The sequence below is a fragment of the Triticum aestivum genome, chromosome 2B (assembly GCF_018294505.1).
Source record: "Triticum aestivum cultivar Chinese Spring chromosome 2B, IWGSC CS RefSeq v2.1, whole genome shotgun sequence".
Classification (NCBI taxonomy): Eukaryota; Viridiplantae; Streptophyta; class Magnoliopsida; order Poales; family Poaceae; genus Triticum; species Triticum aestivum.
This window is the reverse complement of record NC_057798.1, coordinates 792,971,024-792,971,778: the sequence shown is the minus strand read 5'-3', so window position 1 is coordinate 792,971,778 and position 755 is coordinate 792,971,024.

Sequence of the window (755 nt, the reverse complement as noted above, 5' to 3'; positions counted from 1 at the left end):
CAATCTCCTTCGAAGTATCACGGTTTCATATGGAAACTCTTCTGTTACAAAGGGATTTCAATTTTTTTGAACTTATTTGAACCCCCTTGTTTTTCTGTGTTCAAAATGTACCATTCAAAGCCACATCATCAATTTACAACCCTTTCTGACTTCATTTGTTATTTTTCATGCATTTACTGATTATTTTGAGCTATAAGACCATGAAATTGAAAAGCATTTGAAATGAACTCTGAAAAGGTTCCAAGTTGTCATGGTATCATCATTTCACCCACATAGCATGTGCAAGAAAGTAGAGAGGCTTACGGCAAAAACTGGATGCACTTCGTGTACAAAACAGACAATCTCCTTCGAAGTATACGAGTTTCATACGGAAACTCGTCTGTGACAAAGGGATTTCAAGTTTTTTGAACTTATTTTAGCCCCCTTGTTTTTCTATGTTAAAAATGCATCATTCAAAGCCACATCATCAATTTACAACCCTTTCTGACTTCATTTGTTATTTTTCATGCATTTACTGATTATTTTGAGCTATAAGACCATGAAATTGAAAAGCATTTGAAATGAACTCTGAAAAGGTTCCAAGTTGGCATGCTATCATCATTTCACCCACATAGCATGTGCAATAAAGTAGACAGGCTTACGGCAAAACCTGGATGCACTTCGTGTACAAAACAGACAATCTCCTTCGAAGTATCAGGGTTTCATACGGAAACTCGTCTGTTTCAAAGGGATTTCATTTCACCCCCTTGTTTTTC